This window comes from Staurois parvus, unplaced genomic scaffold, assembly GCF_062004578.1.
Source record: "Staurois parvus isolate SC_StPar_1 unplaced genomic scaffold, SC_StPar_1.0 ptg000719l, whole genome shotgun sequence".
Taxonomy (NCBI): domain Eukaryota; kingdom Metazoa; phylum Chordata; class Amphibia; order Anura; family Ranidae; genus Staurois; species Staurois parvus.
In genome coordinates, this window is record NW_028318515.1 from 8,629,742 (window position 1) to 8,656,407 (window position 26,666).

General features: G+C 42.2%; 1 protein-coding gene across 1 annotated transcript in view; it reads right to left on the minus strand.

Moving 5' to 3' along the window:
- The window catches only part of LOC149445552 (transmembrane protein 132D-like), a 1,204,219-nt gene that overhangs the window by 493,687 nt on the left and 683,866 nt on the right, over positions 1-26,666 (minus strand). The gene's annotated exons all lie outside the window — the stretch shown is intronic.

The following is a 26,666-nucleotide window of genomic DNA, read 5'->3' on the forward strand; positions in this document are numbered from 1 at the left end:
TATCACAAAACTACACAGCGCCTGGCTCCTAAAATACTTTCCTAAAACCGATGTGTTTTTACCATGGCAGCAGTGAGTTTTTTCCCCACCAATCACAGTTGACATATACCATTCATTTATTTCCTTTGGGACACATCTGTGCGCTTTTATCCAGACCGTTCTTCCAGACTCGATGAACCACTGTCTTTTTCTGCCGTCACTTTTCTATATTTCTATGTTATGTTTTAAATACTCCCACTGCCATCTTTCCAGTGAATGGCTGTGCATAATGGGTGTGTCAGGACAAGTTAGATAATTGAAGGAGAGCATAGTGAGTTCCCAGCATAGATAGAGAACTGACCATGCTATGCTCTCATGCCTAATGTGGTTTGTTTTTAATAGGAAAGCAGAGGGGCTGGCAAGAAAACCAGGATATTCACATAAAGGAAGCAATACGAAGAAAACAGGATTCTTTTTCATACAAGTACATGGTACAGCAGGCCCGTATCAGGAACATGAAATGTTGGGTTTAAATATTCTTTAAGCACTGTAAAGCTATGCTTCCATATACAGTACTTGGATACTCTCTTTCTCAGAATTTAGTTTTCATAGTCCCTTTTTAGATTTCACCAGTTTAACAGCTTTCAACAGTTATTTCATAGTCCTATTCCATGCACAAAATGGGTTATATCAGTCATTTTATTTCTGCCTTGTTTGCTTCATAACTTTGCTCTTTTAGTTTCCTGGAAGGCTTAACTGTGCACTTCGGTGTTGCAGATATCTTTACCTGTTGCAAGTCAGGTTAATTTTAAATAAGAGAAGGTTGCTCACCTCCTAAATATTGGGATTACATAGATCTTTGTTGAGACATGTTGCTGTATAGGTGAACAGTGTATCTGCGTGCAGCCAGTAATTAAACAGAAATACAAGGCAGCAATTAAACAGTCTATCACAGCAATGCACTTATGCAGATGAAAGAGCATCATAGGACAATAAGCCTTCGAACTCTATCAGGGAAGAAGGGTGTTCTTTACTCCATGAGGACAGAAATAAATGTAACAGAGAGCACAGAGAAGTAGGAACAGAGCGTGGCAACTAAGGATAGTGCATAACACCACTAGTGCATAACAAGATGGGGGGGATGTACCAAGGTACAAAACACAGCAATAAAGAACAACAAATTGGGTTGCATGTAGCAGTAGATGCAACATACAAAATTAAAACAGACTGGAAGGAAATGGGAAGTAAGCCTTGATGATGAAAAAGAATATAGCATTGTTATCTTATAACAGGAATTGTTATAATACAGCAACCCAGTACAGCTCCTCTTTCAGGTTGAGTGATGATGTAATTTAACCCACTTCCTGTGGGTCCAGGGCATCAAGACCCTGGGCTCACATGAGAATACTACAGAGACCAGATCTGCATAATTTTTCTAAAGGTTCAGGGGTTGCAAATTTAAAAATATTGATAATGACTTTCTGAAAATACATTAACCTGTTAATGCTTACAGTATATGAGATTTTGCAATTGGTTTTACATATACACTGCTCAAAAAAAATTAAAGGAACGCTTTGAAAACACATCATATCTCACTGGGGAAAAATATAATGCTGGATATCTATATTGATTTGGACTGGGTAATGTTTGAGGAATGTAAGGATGCCCCATCGTTTGATGGAAATGAAAATTATCAACCTACGGAGGGACACCCCGAATATCAAAGTGAAAAAATGATGCAGCAAGCTAGTCGATTTTGCTGAAATGTCATTACAGCAACTCAAAATGGTACTCAGTAGTTTGTATGGCACCCACGTGCTTGACAACGTTGGGGCATGCTCCTAATGAGATGACAGCTGGTGTCCTGGGGTATTTCCTCCCAGATCTGGACCAGGGTATCACTGAGCTCCTGGACAGTCTGAGGTGCAACCTGGTGGTGTCAGATGGACCGAAACATGATATCCCAGAGGTTTTCTATTGGATTTATGTCAGGCAAGTGTGGGGGCCATTCAATGGTATCACTTCCTTCATCCTCCAGGAACTGCCTGCATACTCTCACCACATGTGGCTGGGCATTGTTGTTCACCAGAAGGAACTCAGGATCCACTGCACCAGTGTAGGGTCTGACAATGGGTTCAGGGATTTCATTCTGATACCTAATGGCAGTCAGGGTGCCATTGTCTAGCCTGTAGAGGTCTGTACGTCCCTTTTTGGATATGTTGAACGATGTTACAGGCAGCATAACATTCTCCACGGCTGGTCCAGACCCTTTCTTGTCTGTCAAATGTGCTCAAGGTGAACCTGCTCTCATCTGTGAAAAGCACAGGGCGCCAGTGGTGGACCTGCCAATTCTGGTGTTCAATGGCAAATGCCAATCAAGCTCTATGGTGCAAGGCAGTGAGCACAGGGCCTACTAGAGGACATCAGGCCCTCAGGCCACCCTCATCAAGTCTGTTTCTGATTGTTTCATCAAAAACATTTCACACCTGTGGCCTGCTGGAGGTAATTTTGTAGGGCTCTGGCAGTGCTCATCCTGTTCTTCTTTGTACAAAGGAGCAGATACCGGTTCTGCTCATGGGTTAAGGACCTTCTGCGGTCCTGTCTAGCTCTCCTAAAGTAACTGCCTGTCTCCTGGAATCTCCTCCATGCTCTTGATACTTGTGCTGGGAGACACAGCAAACCTGGTAATGGCACGTATTGATGTGCAATCCTGGAGGAGTTGGACTGCCTGTGCAATCTTTGTAGGGTCCAGGTATAGCTTCATGCTACCAGTAGTGACACTGACCCTAGCCAAATGCAAAACTAGTAAAAAAAACAGTCAGAAAAGGTGAGTAGGGATAAAAATGTCAGTGGTCTCCACCTGTAAAACCATTCCTGTTTTGTCCTGTTTTGGGGGTCATCTCATTGTTACCCATCTAGTGCACCTGTTGTTAATTTCATTACACCAAAGCAGCTGAAACTGATTACCAACCCCCTGTGCTATTTAACTGACCAGATCAATATCCCAGGAGTTTAACTGACTTGATGCTATACTCTGATTATAAAGTGTTCCTTTAATTTTTTGAACAGTGTATATTTTGATTCCATTGCTGTTTATTAATAGATTTACAGGTTCCTGGAAGGAGTTGGACTTGGTATGGCTTTGACCAAATATAGTTAATTTTTCAGGCATTAGAGACAGAGATTTTGTTCCCTGATTTTTAGCTGTAAGATGTTGTGAAGTATGCTGTTAGACATCGAGCTGTTTCTAATGCCCATAAAATTCTAAGTATTTTCAAGCTCACATCTTGACTCCTATGCAACTGCTACCATGGTATTGTAATCTAGTGAAAGAAAAATAGGATGTTTTTGTTACTCCATGAAGCCAGCAACCACTCAATTTCCCTTGAAGCCTGTGAGTATGTCTTTACATGTCTTGCCAGGCTTACTTGTGAGCAGCCTTCATCAGTTAACAGCAAGTTTTAAAGTGGCCTTTGATAATATGTGCCTGTAATATTTTTATGTTAAAAATACAAAAAAAATCAAGTTTCTATTAACATGCAAATCATGTAATCATTACACATTATTCCATATAATGTATTATTTACTGTGGCACTATGATCGCTAGTGTGACAGTAAACTTTCACAGTTAGTTTATGCCGACATCTCAGATTATCAATATTAAATGCAATCACTTTTATCAGCTTGACAAGTTAGCAGGGACAGATAAAAGCTATACAAATTCTCTAATTTGAAACCATACATACTGTGCGGTAAGTTCAGTTGAAGTCTACTTAACACAATAAGATTAAATACTGTATGTGCCAGATTAGGTAAATTACAATGTCCTATATTCCTATGAAATTAACAATAAAAAGATCACATGGAATTAGAAAACACTTTTAAAGAAAATCCTTATCACATTCTGTAGCATAATTTAATTAAAGGAATCTCTAGTATAATGATCCAGTGGGATGAGAATGTTTTCAAATACACTGCTCAAAAAACTTGAACACGTATTATTCAGAGTATAGTATCAAGTCAATTAAACTCCTGGGATATTGATCTAGTCAATTAAGTAGCAGAGGGGGTTGTTAATCAGTTTCAGCTACTTTGGTATTAATGAAATTAACAACAGGTGCACTAGATGAGCAATAATGAGATGATCATTGTTTCCCTACTCATCTTTTCTAACTGTTTTTTACTAGTTTTGCATTTGGTTAGGGCCAGTGTCACTACTGGTAGCACGAGACGATACCTGGACCCTACAGAGGTTGTACAGGCAGTCCAACTCCTCCAGTTTGGCACATCATTACATTCCATTGCCAGAAGGTTTGCTGTGTCTTCCAGAACAGTCTCAAGAGCATGGAGGAGATTCCAGGAGAAAGTCAGTTTCTCTAGGAGAGCTGGACAGGGCCATAGAAGGTCCTTAACCCATCAGCAGGACCAGTATCTGCTCCTTTGTGCAAGGAGTAACATCATGAGCACTGCCAGAGCCCTACAAAATGACCTCCAGCAGGCCACAGGTGTGAATGTCTCTGACCAAACAATCAGAAACAGACTTCATGAGGTGGCCTGAGGGCTTGAAGTCCTCTAGTGGGCCCTGTGTTCACTGCGCAGCACCATAGAGCTCGATTGGCATTTGACATTGAATACCAGAATTGGCAGGTCTGCCACTGGTGCCTTGTGCTTTTCACAGATGAGAGTAGGTTCACCTTGAGCACATGTGACAGACATGAATGGGTATGGACCAGCCGTGGAGAATATTATGCTGCCTGTAACATCATGCAGCATGACCGTTTTGGTGGTGGGTCAGTGATGTTCTGGGGAGGCATATCCATAGAGGGACGCACAAACCTCTACAGGCTAGACAATGGCACCCTGACTGCCATTAGGTACCGGGATGAAGTGCTTGGACCCATTGTCAGACCTTACACTGGTGCAGTGGGTCCTGGGTTCCTCCTGGTGCAGGACAATGCCAAGCCTCATGTGGTGAGAGTATGCAGGCAGTTCCTGGAGGATGAAGGACTTGATAATACTGAATGGCCCCCACACTTGCCTGACCTAAATCAAACAGAACACCTCTGGGATATCATGTTTCAGTCCATCTGATGCTGCCAGGTTGCACCTCAGACTGTCCAGGAGCTCAGTAGTGCCCTGGTCCAGATATGGGAGGAAATACCCCAGTACACCATCTGCCGTCTCATTAGGGGCATGCCCCGACATTGTCAGGCATGCATACAAGCATGTGGGGGCCATACAAACTACTGAATACCATTTTGAGTTGCTGCAATGAAATTTCAGCAAATGGGTCTAGCCTGCTGCATCATTTTTTCATTTGCTTTTTTGGGTGTCTTTGAATTCAGTCCTCTATAGGTTGATAATTTTAATTTCCATCAAATGATGCCGCATCCTTACATTTCTTACATTCCTAACACATTACCCAGTCCATATCATTATAGATGTCCAGCATGACATTTTTCCTCATTGAGATCTGTTTTCAAAGTGTTCCTTTAATTTTTTTGAGCAGTGTAGAAAGGTATGTGATCAAGGTGTCCTGAATGCTTCTCAGAGTACCCACTTAATGTCCATAATACTGAACTCTATTTTTAATATGAAAAAAAAGAAAAATGGAGGCAATGCCTCAAGGATTTTAGAAGTCTAATTTGTCTCTCAAATTGTACTTTCAGCAGTTTAGTGGATTTGAAAACTCAACAACATAATGAAGATTAAAGAAAAAAAATTATCAGATAACTATGAAAAATACAGGACAAAATTTAAACTCCTATTACTCTTTTCAGATATATATTTCTGTTCCATGTTCAGTGATAAATACACACACATACGCATATGTATGTGTGTATATATATATATATATATATATATATATATATATTGTGACAGTAGGCAGGTGAAATCACCTGGTTGCGTCCTGGATGGACGATATATTTGTCCGAGGTTCAGGGTTTATGGGGATTTGTACCACTAGAGGGAAGTGCTGAGTCCTTCAGCACTGAGATAATGAGCCCAGCTGAAGGTAGTGGGCTCATTAACACCTGTATAAAGCTTCCCAGAGTGCTTAGGGAGTAGCTCCACCCTGGAACCAGATCTGTGCCTGAACTGTCTGGGGAGCTGACCTGTTATCTGTGTGCAGAGAGACCAAAGCCTGTGTGGCTAACCTCCCAGTACTAGCAACTAGGTATAGCAGCAGGCTGTACCTAGTGGGTAGCTAGGGAAAAGCTGTTGTTGCAGTAAGTAGCCAAGTTGGCCAGGATTTATTTTGATGTTTCTTTTTGGTTTATCATTTTTTCTGTAAATATTGTAAATAAATTGCACCTGTTTGTTTTCACCTCCACTATTGTTGTGCTGTGCCTATCTTTTTGTGTTGTGCACCCATCCAGGGGGTCACACACACCCGCTGCCGAGCTAACCTTGTTACATATGGTGGAGGATGCGGGCAGTTGTGGTAACTAAAGGCCAGCATGGAGGAGATAATCAGACAGTTGGCTCTGGCAAATGCCAATCAACAACAGGCAAATGCCAATCAACAGCAGGCAAATGCAAGTTTCCAGCAGAGCATTGCAGCCCAGCAGAAGGCCTTGGAACAAGCAGAGGTCCGCCATAGGGAATTGCTGGTGCAACAGGACCAGAAACACCAGCAACAAATTGAGGCTGTTTTGAAGCAGCTCCAGCAGAGGCAGCAGACTGAGGCTGGTGATGATTCTGGTAAAACACCATCATTTTCTGTGGGCCGTTTATTGCCAAAAATGACTGGAGAGGATGATCCAGAGGTGTTTCTAACCACCTTTGAAAGGACTGCTGAAAGGGAAAAGTGGCCTAAAGAACAGTGGGCTGGATTGATGGCCCCATTATTAACTGGAGAGTCGCAAAAAGCTTACTATGACCTGGAGCCGGACCAAGCCAAAAACTATGATGTGCTAAAAGTGGAAATTTTGGCCCGGTTGGGTGTTACCCTCGCTGTCCGTGCTCAGTGGGTACATAATTGGACTTTTCGGCTTGGGAAACCTCCCAGGTCACAGATGTATGATCTCATTCACCTGAGCAGGAAGTGGCTGCAGCCAGAGACTTTGACCGCCCCAAAAATTGTGGAACGTGTCGTCATGGATCGGTTCCTAAGGTCTCTGCCTAATACTATTCAAAAGTGGGTCAGCCATGGAGACCCAGAAACTGCAGACAAGCTGGTGGATCTAGTGGAGAGATACTTGGCTACTGAGAACCTGACCTCTTCTTCCAGAGACTTACGGACTTTCCACCCTAAGACCAGACCATCCCCAGCGGCGGGTAAGATGACTACAAGGGGTGAGGGTGGAGAGAGTGAGAGGGTGGGAGTATTACCCAATGTCTGGCAAGAGCGGCCAGGAAGGCCAAGGCCGCAAGAAGCGGTGAAAAAAATTATTTGTTACCGCTGCCGGCAAGAGGGACACATTGCAGCCAATTGCCCAGTGGTGGATGAGCCTATGCAGTGTGACTTTCTGAGCAATAGACGTCAGTCGCTGTTTGCGACAGTGGTATGCACGGCCAGCCCGGGTACTGAGAAACATTTGTGCAAAATGACTGTTAATGGAAATAATATTGTGGGGTTGCTGGATTCAGGTAGCCTGGTAACCTTGATAAGAGAGGAGATGGTCACTACAAAGCTCTCTGGGCATAAAAAGGTGGCAGTGATTTGTGTGCATGGGGACACTAGGGAGTATCCCGTGGCTACTGTGTTTTTTGAGACCCCCAAAGGTAACCTGTCTCATCAGGTAGGATTGGTACCTCATTTACCACATGATGCCATTGTGGGGAGGGATTTTCCAAAATTCTGGGAACTCTGGGATTGTTCTGACCCCCCCACTGTCTCCCCTGCAGACCAGGAAGGTGAATCCCAGAAAGCGTCTGAGTGTGGTGAGGTCTCTCCCAAGTTCCCCTTGTCGGTACTAGCTGGGGAGACCCAAGGAACTGGGGAGGAGCCCGCCTCCTCAGATGAAAATCTGCCGGTTGTGGATTTCTCGGACTTAGAGGTGCATAGGGAAAATTTTGCCACCGAACAGCTGAAAGACCCCACGCTGATAAAAGCCCGGGAAAATGTAGTAAAAGTAGATGGCCAACTAGTGAGTCCTGAGAAAACTGCTGCTTATCCATACTTCCTTGTGGAAAGGGACCTACTCTATCGAGTTGCTCAGGGGGCAGAAGAAACCATTGAGCAACTGGTGGTGCCCAGACCTTACAGGAAGTTGGTGTTGGAGTTGGCCCATGGACACATCCTTGGGGGTCATTTGGGGGCGGAGAAAACACGGGAAAGAGTACTGCAGCGGTTCTATTGGCCTGGGGTCATTAAGGAGGTGGAAAATTACTGTTCCTCTTGCCCTGTGTGTCAGAAGTCGGCCCCTATGCCCCATTTCCGTAGTCCACTGGTACCTCTTCCCATCATTGAGGTCCCCTTTGAAAGGATTGCCATGGATTTGGTAGGTCCGCTGGTGAAATCCGCTAGGGGGCATCAGTACCTGTTGGTCATACTCGACTATGCCACCCGCTATCCAGAAGCAATTCCACTCCGAAATACCTCTGCCAAGACAATAGCTAAGGAGCTATTCTTCGTTTTCAGCCGAGTGGGTATTTCAAAGGAACTGCTGACGGACCAGGGAACCCCCTTTATGTCCCGGGTGATGAAAGAGCTGTGCAAACTGTTCAAGGTAAAACAGTTGCGCACCTCTGTGTATCATCCCCAAACTGACGGGTTGGTGGAAAGGTTCAACAAAACCCTGAAACAAATGCTAAGGAAGGTGGTAGATAAGGATGGAAGGGGTTGGGATTATTTAGTACCCTATTTGATGTTTGCCATCCGGGAGGTACCCCAGTCCTCCACAGGGTTTTCACCATTTGAGTTGCTCTATGGGAGACACCCAAGGGGGCTGTTAGATATCGCCAAGGAAACTTGGGAAAGTGAGAGTTCTCCCCACCGGAGTGTGATTGAGCACGTCGCCCAAATGCAAGATAGAATTGCCCAGGTCATGCCTATCGTAAAGGAACATTTGTCCCAAGCACAGTTAGCGCAGCAGAGGGTGTACAATCGGGGGGCCCAGACCAGGTCGTTTGCTGAAGGAGATAGAGTGCTAGTGCTAATCCCTACGGTTGAAAGCAAATTCCTGGCCAAATGGCATGGCCCATACGAGGTGATTGAGAAAGTGAGTGAGGTGAATTACAGGGTCAGACAACCAGGAAGGCGGAAACCGGAGCAGATCTACCACATTAATCTGCTAAAGGCCTGGAGGGACAGGGAATCCCTAGTTGCTGAGGGTTTGTCACCAGCGCCATCTAACTGCTTGGTTCCGGAGGTTGGAATAGCAGTCACGTTGTCTACTATTCAAAAACAGGAGGCTAAAGAGTTTGTGCTCCGCAACACAGAGGTTTTTTCTGAGCTGCCGGGACAAACCTCGGGGGTGGAGCATGACATTATCACCCCACCGGGTGAAAGAGTAAAACTGAAACCCTATAGAATCCCAGAGGCTCGACGGGAGGCAATACGTGGGGAAGTACAGAGAATGCTAGATTTGGGGGTGATAGAGGAGTCCCAAAGTGACTGGTCCAGCCCCATAGTGTTGGTGCCCAAACCAGATGGGAGCTGGCGATTTTGTAACGACTTTCGACAGTTGAATAAAGTTACAAAATTTGACACCTACCCCATGCCAAGGATAGATGAACTAATCGACCGACTGGGAGCAGCCCGGTACATGACAACACTAGACTTGACAAAAGGTTATTGGCAAATTCCCCTAGCTAAGTCGGCAAAGGAGAAGACTGCATTTGTAACCCCAGAAGGGTCATTCCAGTATAAAAGAATGCCGTTCGGGTTACAGAATGCACCGGCCACCTTTCAGCGAAAAATGGATCAGATTCTTCGTCCCCATCAGAAGTATGCTGCAGCGTACTTGGACGATGTGATTATCCATAGCGCAGACTGGGCCTCACATTTGCCAAAAGTTCAGGCTGTGCTAGACTCAATACGGAAAGCTGGGTTTACGGCCAACCCAAAGAAGTGTACGATTGGACAGGAGGAGGCCAAGTACCTGGGGTACACTATTGGGAGAGGGGTAATAAAACCTCAGATAAACAAAGTGGAAGCAATACAGAATTGGCCACGCCCAAATAACAAAAAGCAGGTACGGGCTTTTCTAGGAATTGCTGGCTACTATCGGCGATTCATTCCCCATTTTGCTTCTATGGCAGTACCCCTAACCAACCTGACAAAAGGGAAGGAGTCTGTCATGGTTAAGTGGTCCCCTGATGCTGAAGCAGCCTTCCTGTCTTTAAAAAGGGCCTTATGTAGCCAGCCAGTCCTATACTCACCAGACTTCTCAAAAGACTTTGTGGTCCAGACGGATGCATCCAATGTTGGCTTAGGAGCAGTGCTGTCCCAGGTTTGGCAGGGGGAGGAGCACCCAGTAATCTATCTCAGCCGAAAGCTAAAGTCTCACGAGGAAAATTACGCCACGATTGAGAAGGAGTGTTTAGCGGTAAAGTGGGCCCTAGATTCCCTTCGGTACTATCTGCTGGGCAGACATTTTGACCTGATCACAGATCACGCTCCCTTGAAATGGATGGCTCAAAATAAGGAGACCAATAGAAGGGTAAATAGGTGGTTTCTGGCCCTACAGGAATTTACCTTCACGGTGAAGCATCGCCCTGGTGTTCAGATGGGAAATGTGGATGCTTTATCCCGGGTACACGCCTGCCTGGCTACTGGTGTTACAACCCCAAGGTTGAAACAAGAGGGGGGGGTATGTGACAGTAGGCAGGTGAAATCACCTGGTTGCGTCCTGGATGGACGATATATTTGTCCGAGGTTCAGGGTTTATGGGGATTTGTACCACTAGAGGGAAGTGCTGAGTCCTTCAGCACTGAGATAATGAGCCCAGCTGAAGGTAGTGGGCTCATTGACACCTGTATAAAGCTTCCCAGAGTGCTTAGGGAGTAGCTCCACCCTGGAACCAGATCTGTGCCTGAACTGTCTGGGGAGCTGACCTGTTATCTGTGTGCAGAGAGACCAAAGCCTGTGTGGCTAACCTCCCAGTACTAGCAACTAGGTATAGCAGCAGGCTGTACCTAGTGGGTAGCTAGGGAAAAGCTGTTGTTGCAGTAAGTAGCCAAGTTGGCCAGGATTTATTTTGATGTTTCTTTTTGGTTTATCATTTTTTCTGTAAATATTGTAAATAAATTGCACCTGTTTGTTTTCACCTCCACTATTGTTGTGCTGTGCCTATCTTTTTGTGTTGTGCACCCATCCAGGGGGTCACACACACCCGCTGCCGAGCTAACCTTGTTACAATATATATATATATATATATATATATATATATTCTGTTTTTCTAGTGTTCTAGCTGTTTTAAGAACACAAACTACTCTTGTTTCCCTTCTCTATGGACACACAGCACATGTGTTTGCATTTGAGAATCACAAAGGAGTAGGTTTCATGTACTCTAAGTATGCATTTTAATTTCAGACTTTAGTGCCAGTTTTTCTTGCTCCTGTCATTTTTCTTATTTCTTATTCAGAAAATGTTAAATTATAATTCATTTTAAATTGGTTTCAAATTATGGGGTTCATATGATAGTGGGTTATAAAGGTGTACATGTACATTATAATGGAACCCAGTTATGCTGATATTCTATCTTTCAAGATTTGGAACATCAGCATTGTTAGATTTTGACAAACAGAGCAATGTCATATGTCATTGTTCCTCTCACACTGACCTTTCCCTGTAAGCTTGTAAAACTAACCCCTTCCTGTATCTGTCTCTCAGTCTCTCTGTCTGTATCTGTCTCTCAGATAAATGTAGCCCTTTTGCACAGTAAAGTATTTTCTCTCTTGAAGGCCACTAATATTCTTTGCATCTGTGTAAACTTAAGTTTGAGCCTCTGATTAGGGGAGAGAATGGGACTATTCTATACAAACTTATCTGAAATCATCTTGTCCCTTGGCATTGTTTCACACTTTGTTCATGAAAATTAGACAACCTAGTCCTTAAAAACTTTATTTTTTAACTATATTATTGTATTTTGAATGGTGAGTGGAATACCTAAGCACAACTACATCTTAGGATGGCAGTTCCTGGGTGTATGCTCAGATTTACCACACTGATACAGACACACAGCATACTGGAAATAGTTTCCCAAAAAAACAAAGGCTCCTGATTATTCTCTGTACCTGCATTATATAAACAAGTTGAGGTTAATGTATGGCTCCATTGTCTCCAAATTCTATTTCCACCACCTCAAGCTTGGTAGATATTTCTCAAAATTTAGAGGGATGAGTTTTATGGGTCTGGGCCATTGCTAAGAATCTCTAAATTAGGAAAATATTGTTGCAGAAGCTCAGAAAATGTGTCAAAACCTGGTCCAACACACTGATGACTAACTCTTCAGGAACTGGCCAACTGACAAACATGTAGGATAAACCCTTGCAGTATCTGAAACAGCTCTTTAAAGGCAAAGGGGAGACATGGTTGTCATCTTTAAATACATCAAAGGGCTGATTAGGAGTCAGGATAGCAATGTTTTCAATAAGAAGCCAAAATCAAGAACATGGGGACATGACCTCAAACTAGCAAAACTATTCTTAGAAAGTATTATTTTACTGTAGTAGCAGTGTAGTTGATGCTTGGAATAGACTTCCAGCAGAGTTAGTGAGTCAGTCAACAGTACGTGGATTCAAAATATAAAATGGGACAGACACAATTGACTGCTTGGTGTTTTTTCTACCATTGTTTTTGTTACTGCGTTTCTATGAATATCTATAAGGTAGATGATACAGCATGAAAACCCCAGAGGAAATAATCTAAAATAGACTCCCGTGATCAACCCGTGCTGTGGAAAGTATCTGATACCAAAATTTATAATCTTGTGCTTTCCAATTAATTTACAACTGCAGAGACAAAGCACCAGTAAGGGTGTTTCATATATTAGATGGAACACCTACAATAGAGTAGAAAATTAGAGTAATCATTACCACTAGGCTGCATAATTGAAATCAAATCACTGACCTGCACTACACATATTAGATGCATGATCAAATCTGCACATTATCTGAATGTGCTTAATTAAAATAAAGTTTTAATTTATGCTGCAATGCACACATTTTTATTGCATGAATGGCAGTTGAGGATGTGCAGGTAAAATCCACTGTCTGTAGCAACATGGCATGAGCAATTTGCCATGAAAACGAAGTGTGTAATGCATTTCATAACAAGACATTTCCCTTAAAATATTTTACCAGCATTCACTGCTGGGTACCCAATTAGCCTATAATTATTTTTTTTCAATAGACTTTATATATATTTAAAATTCTATTACTAAGACAAATTACTTTCCAGAAAAAGCAAGGATAAACTGACATTAAAAGTTTATTTAGCTACATCATGTTAGTACGGAAAAAAGTACAGTACATTTGTGCTGTATTTCAGACATCTAAATTGCAGCAATTTGTTGCATCTGAAGACTGCACCTGTTTGAAAGATTTTCTAAGGCACTAATGGGACACTTGATGTTGCATTACAAATATCTGTGCCTCAACCTATAGTTAGTGCAAATCATTACACATTTATAGGTGCCGAACATAACTGCTGTTTACTGCAAGCTTTACTGGTGTTGAGGTTATAGATCTGCTCCTTTTATATTGCTATACTGCAGTTATTGAATAAGGGTCCCTAATTAGCTAGCAATGAAAAACAAGTGAATGTCTAAATCATTGTTACTGCATGTGTCATTCTAAATTAGTTAAAATTTAAAATGTTTTTACTTGTAAAAAATGTAAGAAGTATTTTTAAATTAAGCTACTGCTAACGTAATTCCTTGAAATCTAACTTTATATTAACTCATCCTTATATTGTCTGTTATCAGCAGTAAAATGCATGCATGGTACTGCATAAAAATGTATTTCACATAGATATTTCATTCATTACTACAAGGCTAGCCGTGGTAGGCGAGCCAAGTAAAATAAATCGTAAACATATAAAAATGCATTATACACAGATTTTTGTGCATTTGTGCATGGCTGCCCAATGAAAAAATTCTATTGGTAGGGCCTGATGATGCTTCCAATTCTGCATATGAAACTGTATTAAACAAGCAGCAGCTGAGACACTCCATCCATTTCTCTCTGGCGTATTTTACCCCCTACTGGGGCTTATGCATAGTTGACCATACATGGCATTCAAGATTACAATAGGCTTTAGTCATGCATTTCTGATGCTACAGCAGTGAAACTGGAGTAGGAGTATGGAGCGACAGCACTTGGTCAGGGACACAGGCATCTGACACTCCTGGAAGTGTCAAATGCCATGTATGGTAGCAGCAGTATGGATGCTGCAGCCCTGGAATAGAGGGAAGATAAAAGATGCAGGCTGCTGGAGGGGTGAGTATTATACATCTTCTATTACAAGGGTACTGGGAATTTTTAGAGACTTACAAGATAAATATACTATAAATGTGCTGATGTTAACTAGTAATACAAAGAGTAGGCAAATGCTAAAATTCACAACGAAGCCAAAGTCTTTTCATACCACTTAACATATTACATTTAAAAAAAATTACACAAAAAAAGCCTTGATTCATCAGCACACAAAATGTGCATAATTTTTAAGAACAGTAAACCACAGCAATCAATCCATTTCCAAACTGCTGAAATCAACCCAGAACAAGATGAGTATTAACTGATAGTATTGAGTACTGCACGTGGAAATGATCAATGCTCATTGAATAAGGTATAGAGTTGCTTATAATAAGCACATATATATTATAGGTGCGCAATCAAAAAAACCTCCAGAAAATCTATTTTAAATTGTCCACTACATACTAACTACATAGCCTCAAACTAGTCAACCCACGCATATTTTATGCTTTCCACAGTAATTGCATGTTAACTCTATTACAATGACTTGTTCAAGCAGAAAGCAGCTAGATGCTTGGGTTTATGTGTCTTATTTTAAATGCGTGATCCACAGTAAGTAACCATGTCAGTCCCATGAGTGTCTCCTTGCTGCAGAAAATTACACTTTTCACACTAAGTTAGTTTTATTAATAATATTTTCTGATGCATGTGAAACCATCAGGCAGCAAATCTCAAATTGCTTGACAAATATACCTTAGCATTCTAGTGATGAGTTTTAGTTTTAAGAGTAATTAAACAATATGCAAATGGCCCATAAATAACTTGGATAATAATAAACTGGGAACACATGCATCAGGAAAGTAATCATACATAAATAAATATTCACTCTGCATATTTATTTCATTAAAAAACAGCATTTAAATGACAGTGTAAAGTGTTTAACTGAAAAATGTAATTTTGTTTTCCATATAAATTTACACTACAGTCACAGTTTTAGCTCTATAAAAATGTCATCTACAACAGGCTACAAAGAAGATGCAAATAGGTTGAAAGGAACAAATCCTTAAATGTAACCCACAAATGGAAACCATTTGCTTTCAGCATAGAATACCAAGCCACTGTGTTGTCACGTAATACAGCCATTGATGCAGAAATTCCAATCTTTTGACATATATATAAGCCTTTTTTTCCAAATCTGTACCATTAACACATCACATTTTTCCATTACAGATACAATGTATTTATATTTTTGTCCAACCCCATGCTTTATTTTCAGTAATATTTTAAGAGACACAATAATTATTTGACTTGTGACTCTGTTGAGAGAGCTAGAACACAGAAAGTTTTGCAGGGCTTATTCACCTTACAGGTTCAAGGGGGAGCGTAATGGGTCGTTTTGACACCAGGGTTAAATTGCTTAAAGAATAAGAATGTTTAATTTGTAAATAAATGTTCACTTAGCTTAGTAAATGAGGTGAATCACATGCAACCAAATTCCCCATTTCTCCATTTGCCTTGCACATCTTTTACTAAATTAAGCAAGCATACACATACAAAGGGAACATTCACATTGGTAAGTGACTGATCTCAATTAAATCAACCTATTACATCAAAATGTACTGAGCCAATTCCGAGGTCACATGTCTGTTCATTCACAGGCATCCAAACTAAAACCTGTCACACAAATCTAAACTGTGTATAGACATAGGCATTACCAGATGCCTGCACAAACTTTGTGTGTCCTGAAATTCCACTGATTCTCAGAAGTCAAAACCTGAACTCAGTCTCTGACTTACTGGTTTACAGAAAGCCAGATGTACAAAAGGCCTCTATAGCATTATGCTGGGCAATACATGTATTCAATTCTGATCAATGTAAAAGGACAGCGGTTATAGAGAAAGCAATCTACAGATCGACTTCTGTATGAACAGCCTGTAGGATAAGTGCTTCTTGATCAATGTATTCTGATGGAGGGGAAGTTTCCCAGCTGTCAGAACACAAAAGCTCAATGGGAGCGATTCCCCTATCCACCTTGAATGTGTGGATGGGGGAAATGGATCTTTTTTTTTTTGTTCAACCCACTGGTTGAACTAAAAAAAAAAAACTCAAAAAGAAACTGGGCTGCTTTATATAATGGATACCTCTTGTTGGTTTCCACATTGTATTTGGGGATGCAAGGAGCATGTATTTGCAGTATTCTGCAATTCTGCATACAGGGGCTGAAAGTGCTCAGCACTGAGGATATTTAGCTACCAAATGTCAAAGGCATCTGTTGTGGCATACAAAATTAAACCACAACTTCACCCAAAAGGGGAGATTCTGCTTGTTTGCATCCTCTCCCCTCCACTGCCACATTTGGCACTTTTTTTTTGGAGTGGGTGACAGGTACCAGCTCCCACTTCGGTGTCGGATCACTATAGTGATCTTAGTGGAGTTTAGGCCTCTCCTTCCTCCTTCCCCCCCACAGCCTGCTGGGACACACACACAGGTCCCAGAAGACTGCAGGACAATTCACAAAGTGCAATAGGAAACTGGCTGTGAAGGCATCACTGCCAGTTTCTCTTACTTAAGATGCCAGTGCCTGCACCCAAACCCTATTGAGGACATGGCAGGATCCCTAGGCAGGTAAGTATTGTCATATTAAAAGTCAGAAGGTACAGTAATTGTAGCTGACGACTTTTATTTTTTTTCGGGGTAGACTGGAGCTCCTCGAAGTTTTACTAAGTGTTAATGTGATAGATTCTCTTTTATCTCTACTGAACAAATTAACTTTGCCAAACAATGACAGCTTTTATTAATGAGTGCCTGACCAGTGTTGATGACAAGTTCCCTTTAAATTTTGCTATAACTTCTGCTACCGCCAAATAAAATAATGCTGGAAAGACACAGAACATAGTGTCATGTAAAGTTCTTAAATCAAACCTACTATGCAAATGCCTCCTGAGAACTCACAATCCCATGAAAGTGCAATCCTGCAATGGGCTACGGCACATTCACTTGGAATTTCAAGTGCCCAGCTTTTCCAAGAGACAGAAATGTGTTTTTTCTACAAAAATGTCATTTGACAACATTGTGGAGAAGAGCAACATTTTTTTTTCAACATTCTTTTTTTTTATTTTCAGATTGAAATTGGGGTGCAATTTCATAGGTTACAGTATGTTTCCTGCAGAAGATACAAAACTACTATACAAATAAAAAGGAAGCATCTTGAATCTTACAAGCAAAAACATGATTATAGAGGTTTGCTCAATCCGTAGACTTATATTTCTGTGTTTATGGTCAAAGAACTCCATAACATTCATTCTTTTTTAATCACACAATCGAAAGTACATTTTCAGTATATCGAAGGATACTGTAAATGAAAAAACAACTATTGTATACGTGGCTATGTTGCGTAGCATAAAACTAAGCAACATATGTTTTTAAACTGGCAGCATATCTACCAGATGCAAAATATTCATCTGAATAAAAAAAGTTTAAAAAAATACTTCTCAGCTTCTGGTGCTTCTGCGACAGGAGGGTGCTATCAGTGTGCCTAACTGCTGCCTCCTGGGCACTTAAATGTCCACAAGAATAAAATCCTGAAATGAACTGGTGTGAATTCTCAAGGAATTTTGAGTGCTCAGCTTTTTCAAGAGGCAGCGGTGAGGTGCAGTGGCATCAACCTGAGTGGTATAAGATACTGTTAGAATTTCTATATGAGTTTCAGTATACTGTAATATTGACTAGGGACCATTTTTTACAGACAATGGTTCTACCATTAGGTTAAAATAAATGCAAAGGTGTGGTTGGTAACTTTTTATGGTTGTGCCCTAAAATAGCAAGCATTTGGCATAATGTTATCCTTAGCCTTCAATAACAATGTTTCATTCACACCTAGTTTTGTGAAAGCTAAGCTAAAATGCTAAGATACCAAGAGGAAGGAAAGGGAATATGAATAAGCAAAAATTATGGATAATATTAACTAAAATACGGTATCACCATGTATAGACTATAGTATGGTGTTAACTGGATTATTTTTTTAGTTTGTAGGACATTGTTTGGTCTAAAGTCTTAATGAAGTAAATGTCATATGGTAGAACTCAATATAAATGCTGTTTGTAAAACCAAAGAAACAAACAGTTGGATAGGATTGATGGAGAAATTGTCATTTTTCCTTGGCAACTCACTAATACATAAGAATGTATACAAGAATGATTGAGGAGCTATCAAGGGGGATGGTTTTTCACTCAACTGGCCAGACACTCTGGGAATGTATGCTATCTTCCTCATAGGGGATGCCGGTTGTTTTGGACACGAATTGGCCAAACTTCCAGGAATGTATGGTCTTCCCTTAAAAGGTAATGCTATTTTCAAGGTTTTTAAGTGGTCATTACTACCAATTATCCCTGTTTATAATGCAGTTAGTCTCTCAACAGATTTGCTTTACATACACATCTGGTATGATCATCTGCAAAGCCATTGAAAATGGGCGGGACTCCTTGGAGGGAAGCATCTTTATCATATCTGCAGCTAAGTTTCTTGTTAGGGCCCTTTCACACTGCTCTGTTTAAAAACCGCAGTAAAATGCATATGTGTTTTTGGTGTGTTTTCTGGTTGCCTGACTCCAATAATGCACCTGTGAAACATGCACATGTAACTCATAAAGCACACCAAAAACACAAACGAGGTGTAATTTTGATATGTTTTTAATGCATTTTTGATGTATTCTGCATTCATTTCAATGAGGATGTACACTTTTGGTGCACCTAAATGCAGAATGCAGGACTTTTAAAAAATGCACTGCACTGCAGTGCATTGGTGTGAAGAGTTCCATCAGATATAAAGGGATGCATTTTTCAGAATACAGAATAGCTAATCTCAGCGCTCTTCTTGCTGGGCTATTATATCTAATTAGGCAGAGTTCACAAAAATGAATTTTTAGTGCTTTTTGCAGAAACGCACTACAGTCCATTTAACATGGTTTCCCGTGGAACACATTCATATCTATTTTTGAGCCACTGCATCTTTGGAAAGGGTCAGGGACTTTTTTAAATGCAAAATATTGCATTTTTGGTTCAATAGACTTCAATAGAGATGCTGCAGAAAACACATGTAGTGCACTTTTGGTGTTTTTTTTATGTGTTTTTGATGCATTTTGCATTTTCACCAGAAAATGGCCCAGAAAATAAAAACATAAAAAATGCAAAACGCATCAAAAACACGTCCAAAACACATGTGCAAAAACACAAACCACAACGCAAAAAGAACTGCAGAAAAGGACAAAATGTAAACTGCATTGGTGTGAACCAGGCCTAAGATTAGATAGTGTATGGAGATCTGTAATAGATGTCCTGATACTGACAGAAAATCAGCCTGCATGCATATGGAGCCTGAATAATCTAATAGAGAAAGCAAGGAGTAAGCCTTTGATACAATGTGTAAAATTGCTTAACACATTAGCAACAAGTCACAAAAAACAGATAACACAGTAGCAAATGCAAAAAAAAAATCCCTGAGGTGTGGGCTGGTGCTAACTAACTAATGGATCTCTGCCTAAGCTAGCTAGACAAGGCTGCCTTCTGATATGAGCTGGGAACCCCGAGGCTGCAAAAGAGAGAGGAAATGGAGGGAGAGGTGCCAAGCAGCAGCCGGAGCAGTAAAATCACTTTATTAGGAAATTAAAACAGCAGATATTGCACTTACAAACATCTATGCATGCTCGCAGCTGAAGGGTCAGGGATTAATGGTCATATCCTCCTGGGAGCCACCATGGGATACTGCACAGGCTTCTTTCATCCATCGATGGTTGCAGCAGCTCCCAGGAGGATATGATCATCACTCTCTGACCCTGGAACTGCCTTACTTCTACATGTGAGAATACATAGACATTTGTGAGTGCAATATGTGCTTTTTTTATTTTCTAATAAAGTGATTTTACTGCACTAGCAACTGCTTAGTGCCTCTCCCTCCTTTTCCTCTCTCTGATACATTTTTCGTGCATTTTTGTTCCACTTTTTAAACACCAAAAGTACATCAAAAACCAACCAGTGCGAAAGGGCCCTTAATGTTATGTCATTACTCTTTGCGCATTTGAAAATGAACCCCAAAAACAAATACCTATCATGTAACCATGTTATTTATTTATTTCAGGTATTTATATAGCACTGTCAATTTATGCAGTGCTTTTACATATATATTGTACATTCACATCAGTCCCTAACCCTCAGGGGGCGTACAATCTATGGTCCCTAACTTACATTCATACATACACATACTAGGGCCAATTTAGACAGGAGCCACTTAACCTGCCAGCATGTCTTTGGAGTGTGGGAGGAAAGCGGAGGAAACCCACGCAAGCACAGGGAGAACATGCAAACTCCAGGCAGGTGGTGCCAAGGTTGGAATTCGAACCAATGACCCTAGTACTGCCAGACAGAAATGCTAACCATTTAGCCACTGTGCTACCCATAGTTAAATCAAGAATACCTTTTCTTTTTTTGGAGGTTGAAATGAAAGTTTTTGTAGAGCACGTTTATTGCACAACATACAAGATAAAGATATGAATAAACAAGAAACATGTATTTTAAAAATAAAGTTTAGCCGAAACTCAAGACTTAAATTTTTTTGTATGGTGAAAGAACTCTATAATCTTCAATGTCTTTATATGGTAGAGTATAAAGTATATTTTCAGCATATTAAAGGATACATGAAAAAACAGCTATATCTGAGTAGCTTAGAACTAGGCAACATATGATTCTAAATCTGTAGCACAGGGGTCTCCAAACTTTATAAATGTAGGGCCAGTTTACTGTCCTTCAGACTTTAGGGGGGTCCGACTATGGCCAGTGGGAGAAGAAAATGTCCTGGCATCAGTGGGAGTAAACAATGCCTCATCATTAGTATTAAAGGGAGATATAGTGCCCCATTACTGGTATCAATGGGAGGAATAGTTTCCCATTTTTGGTGTCAGTGGGAGGAATAAAGCTCCATCATTCGTGTCAGTTGGAGGAATAGTGCTCCATCATTGGTGTCGTGGGAGGAATAGTGCCCCATCATTGGTGTCAGTAGGGGGAATAGTGCCCTATCATTGGTTTCAGTGGGAGGAATAATGCCCCATTATTGTTGTCAGTGGAAGGAATAGTGCTCCATCATTGGTGTCGTGGGAGGAATAGTGCCCCATCATTGGTGTCAGTAGGGGGAATAGTGCCCTATCATTGGTTTCAGTGGGAGGAATAATGCCCCATTATTGTTGTCAGTGGAAGGAATAGTGCCCCATCATTGGTGCCAGTGGTTGGAATAGTGTATTATCGTTAGTGTCAGTAGGAGGAATAGTGCCCCATCATTGGTGTCAGTGGGAGGAATAATGCCCCATTATTGGTGTCAGTGGAAGGAAAAGTGCCCCATTGTTGTTGTCAGTGGTGGGAACTAAGCCCCACTGTTGCTGATGGTGGGGGGAATAATGCCCCAAGGGCCAGATAAAAGCAAGCAGGGGGCTGCCAGTTTGGAGACCACTAATGTAGTGCATCTACCAGATACAAAGTTGCAACAAATTAGCGACTGCTGCATACCAAATCAGTTTCATGGTTCTTAAAATTTACCTGCACACATTTAAACATATTGTAAATCATTTTTACATACAGTATTAAAATTAAAATGACTAAATTATACATTTCTGGTTCACATGAAAAAAAAAAAACAAGTCTACTTTGACAAAAGAACTGAAAACATGACACCAGAGTAGCACCATTCTGAGGTGGTAAGCCAAGTAATAGATTACTGGTGTTTCTTAGAATTTTTCCTGTGAAACTGCACTTCTATTTCACACCAGCACACACTAGGTACCAGTTTGTCATAGTATTTTTCAGTCAATGTTTATGACAAAAATGGAAACGTGACTACATCCTCAAATGTATTTTTATGGGAGGAAAAGAAGGCATTCACAAAAGACTCTATAAAACAATTTGCATAGTTATTCATCAAGCTGAACATGTAAATTGGTTGTGTGTGAATTAACCAGCATTCGCTCTTAAAATTTTAGGATTTTTCACACAATGTAAAAAGCTGTGGCTGTTGTGTAAGTGGGGCCAAATCAAATGTTCATAAAGTAGTATTAATAACAAAAATGTAAAATAAATTTATTGCAGCCTACTAATTCAAAATTCAAATTGTGGTGGCTACATACATTTTCCTTTGTTAAGTTTTTTCTTTATTTTTTACCTGTTAGTCCAGCCAGTAGGTCTGTTATTTTTCAACAACATTTCATGGTCCAAGCTGTCCAGCAAAAGTGGTAGTTAGGCTCCTTTCAGATTGACAGTCTGATCGGGTCCTCCTGTCTGTTTTTCAGGTGGACTTGATCGGGCCATCCATAGACTTCTTGTCCACTGACAAGCGCTGACAACCATTCTGATCTTGTACGCCAAAAACAGACGGATTGGGGAGCTGTTCCCCATCCATCAGGCGGATAAGATCAGATGACAGTTGGGTGGAAACAGACCGCCCCATAGGAAAAAGCAGGCTGTGTCTGCTCTGTAGCAGCGGAGTGGACACAGACCTGTCATCCGTTTGCTCGGAGAGGATCAGTGGAGAGATCCCCACCGCTGAGCAAACGGATCTGCTGACGGGTCCACCCCATCTGAAAGGGGCCTTAAAGGGTTGAGCAAACTATTTAGCACTGATTTATGTGATAACAATGGTCAGCCTTTATTTATTTCTGTAAAACTTTTAACCCAAAAATGGTTGATGTAACTACTTAAAAAGTGTTACCAGGAATTCAGCTTTAATGTGTTAGTCAAGTAATTTAACACGGTCCATTCCTCAGATTAACAATGCTGAAGGCATCTTTATTGCGCCTCTACCCAGTGTGGAGATACCATAAGGCAGTAAATGTGTTACTGGCTAGATCATCAGGTGAAAATAAAGGAGAAAACCCATAAAATAGAAATTTAATTTCTACATTTGAGGACTGGTAAGCTGCAATATATTATATTTTTGTTTTTGGGTTTAATAACACTTTAAGATATCTTCTCTTCAAATCAAATATTCTAGGGTATTTTCTCTTTTGATTGAATGGTCTTAGCCTATTTCCTTTAAGATCAAATATGTTGCACCCAGTACTGCTTATATTCAGCAGAGAAATCCAATCAATAACATGTATAATATTTAACACATTCTATTTATATTAGATAGGATAACTTTGGAACAAACAGGATTTGCCAAATGAATGTTTGCCTTGCAAAAGACAACTTTAAGATCCAAAAATAATATTTTGCACATATTAAAAACATTTGCATGGGTATTATCTATGACTTTTCCACAAATGCTAATATATCCGTACAGTTTATTTATTTGTTTATAAATAAGGGCCTTTGTTGAAAAAGCAAATCATCTAATATTTTGCCAACACAAAAAAGTAATGGTCAGTGGGAAGTCTTGTTATACTGGGGATGGGGGGGTTAGTGGAAAAAAATCCTTTTACTTTGATGATCAGAAGGAAGAAGCCCCCCACCCCCACCTCTTAGCAGCAACCAAAAGGATCATTGGTGTCAGTGGTAACTTAACTGAGAGAAACTCCATCGGTTCCACTCAAAGACCTGTATCAACTGACATTAGCCTCAGAGCTATACAGGCACCATCAGTTCAATCCGGCATAATTCTTTACTTAATAAACCCAAACAATCTTTAGAGCAGTGGTTCTCAACCTTTCTAATGCCGCGACCCCTTAATACAGTTCCTCATGTTGTGGTGACCCCCAACCATAAAATTATTTTCGTTGCTACTTCATAACTGTAATTTTGCAGTGGGAGGACTAGCGCCCCATCACTGATGTCAGTGGGAGGAATAGTGTCTCATCGTTGGTGTCAATGGGAGGAATAGTGCCCATCATTGGTGTCAGTGGGAGGAATAGTGCCCCATCATTGGTATCAGTGGGAGGAATAGTGTCCCATCATTGTTATCAGTGGGATGAATAGTGTCCCATCATTGGTATCGGTGGGAGGAATAGTGCCCCATCATTGGTATCGGTGGGAGGAATAGTGCCCCATCATTGGTATCGGTGGGAGGAATAGTGCCCCATCATTGGTGTCAGTGGGAGGAATAGTGCCCCATCATTGGTATCGGTGGGAGGAATAGTGCCCCATCATTGGTGTCAGTGGGAGGAATAGTGCCCCATCATTGGTGTCAGTGGGAGGAATAGTGCCCCATCATTGGTATCAGTGGGAGGAATAGTGCTCCATCATTGGTGTCAGTGGGAGGAATAGTGCCCCATCATTGGTGTCAGTAGGAGGAATAGTGCCCCATCATTGGTGTCAGTGGGAGGAATAGTGCCCCATTGTGGGTGTCAGTGGGAGGAATAGTGCCCCATTGTGGGTGTCATTGGGAGGAATAGTGCCTCATCATTGGTGTCAGTGGGAGGAATAGTGCCCCATCATTGGTGTCAGTGGGAGGAATAGTGCCCCATCATTGGTGTCAGTGGGAGGAATACTGCCCCATCATTGGTGTCAGTGGGAGGAATACTGCCCCATCATTGGTGTCAGTGGGAGGAATAGTGCGCCATTGTGGGTGTCAGTGGGAGGAATAGTGCCCCATCATTGGTGTCAGTGGGAGGAATAGTGCCCCATCATTGGTGTCAGTGGGAGGAATAGTGCCCCATCATTGGTGTCAGTGGGAGGAATACTGCCCCATTGTGGGTGTCAGTGGGAGGAATAGTGCCCCATTGTGGGTGTCAGTGGGAGGAATAGTGCCCCATTGTGGGTGTCATTTGGAGGAATAGTGCCCCATCATTGGTGTCAGTGGGAGGAATAGTGCCCCATCATTGGTGTCAGTGGGAGGAATAGTGCCCCATCATTGGTGTCAGTGGGAGGAATAGTGCCCCATTGTGGGTGTCATTGGGAGGAATAGTGCCTCATCATTGGTGTCAGTGGGAGGAATAGTGCCCCATTGTGGGTGTCATTGGGAGGAATAGTGCCTCATCATTGGTGTCAGTGGGAGGAATAGTGCCCCATCATTGGTATCAGTGGGAGGAATAGTGCCCCATCATTGGTATCAGTGGGAGGAATAGTGCCCCATCATTGGTATCAGTGGGAGGAATAGTGCCCCATCATTGGTGTCAGTGGGAGGAATAGTGCCCCATCATTGGTGTCAGTGGGAGGAATAGTGCCCCATCATTGGTATCAGTGGGAGGAATAGTGCCCCATCATTGGTATCAGTGGGGGGAATAGGTCCCCACCATTGGTGTCAGTGGGAGGAATAGCGTCCCATCATTGGTATCAGTGGGAGGAATAGTGTCCCATCATTGGTGTCAGTGGGAGGAATAGTGCCCCATCATTGGTGTCAGTGGGAGGAATAGTGCCCCATCATTGGTGTCAGTGGGAGGAATAGTGCCCCATCGTTGGTGTCAGTGGGAGGAATAGTGCCCCATCGTTGGTGTCAGTGGGGGGAGGAATAGTGCCCCATCGTTGGTGTCAGTGGGGGGAGGAATAGTGCCCCATCGTTGGTGTCAGTGGGGGGAGGAATAGTGCCCCATCGTTGGTGTCAGTGGGGGGAGGAATAGTGCCCCATCGTTGGTGTCAGTGGGGGGAGGAATAGTGCCCCATCGTTGGTGTCCGTGGGGGGAGGAATAGTGCCCCATCGTTGGTGTCAGTGGGGGGAGGAATAGTGCCCCATCGTTGGTGTCAGTGGGGGGAGGAATAGTGCCCCATCGTTGGTGTCAGTGGGGGGAGGAATAGTGCCCCATCGTTGGTGTCAGTGGGGGGAGGAATAGTGCCCCATCGTTGGTGTCAGTGGGGGGAGGAATAGTGCCCCATCGTTGGTATTAGTGACACAAATGATGGGGCACTATCCCTCCCACTGACACCAATGATACTTACCTTGCTGACTCCTGCTTCAGCCTGGGCTCGCTCTCTCCCTCTCCCATCTACAGCCTGCATACCTGGCTGCAGCAGCAAAATTTGCACTTACCTGTCAGCTGTCTTCCTTCTCTGGCCTCTCTCTTCACTCGTTCCTGCAGCTCCCTCGATCTTCTTCGATCTCCGCGCGCTGCTGCTCGGCTCCTCCTCTCCAAGCTCTACCTCTTCGCCGGTGATTGGCCGCCTGTGTGCCTCTCCTGAGCTACAGTTCCGGTGGCCAATCAGCGGCGAGGAGGCGGAGCTGTTGAGTGATCCCGGAGGTGTGGCCAGGTTACAGGGGCAGCATATCATCCCGCCCACAGATCGCCTGAGACAGGATCGGTGTCTCGGTTCCTAAGACCATCGGAAATATGTGTTTTCCGATGGTCTTAGGCGACCCCTGGGAAATGGTCATTCGACCCCCGAAGGGGTCGCGACCCCCAGGTTGAGAACCGC